The following is a 475-nucleotide window of genomic DNA, read 5'->3' as shown; positions in this document are numbered from 1 at the left end:
TGGCTTGTGTCAGGCGCACCTTAGTCCTCAAGGAGATATCCTTGCTCCTCAGCACTTGAAACATGTGTGCTCTTTTAAGGACTATCTATATAAAATCAAACTAACAATAGCATCCCAAAAGATGAGACAGAAAACTCAAGGTGCAGTTAGTTTATGTTAATGGAGGAGAAAAAATTTGGAAAAGAAGAGTGAGAAATTTTGCAAAACTTGAAGAATGTAATCAATATTACTGAATTGTACATGCATAATTTGTCAAATTGGTCCATGTAATGATGTATATAGTCTCAATGACAACAAATAAAATAAATTATTAAAAAAAAATACACACTAGCATATGCAGGGGAGCTCTGGTGGCATAGTGCCTAAGACATTTGACTGTTAACCACAAGGCTGGAGGTTCAAACACATCAGCCATTCCTTGGAAGAAATACTGGGCAATCTACTTTCATAGAGATGCCACCTTGGAAACCCAAGG

Source organism: Orycteropus afer, unplaced genomic scaffold (assembly GCF_000298275.1).
Source record: "Orycteropus afer afer isolate SDZICR_OR568_19922 unplaced genomic scaffold, OryAfe1.0 scaffold00511, whole genome shotgun sequence".
Taxonomy (NCBI): Eukaryota; Metazoa; Chordata; class Mammalia; order Tubulidentata; family Orycteropodidae; genus Orycteropus; species Orycteropus afer.
The sequence above is the reverse complement of the archived record's forward strand: the minus strand, read 5'-3'. Positions refer to the sequence as shown.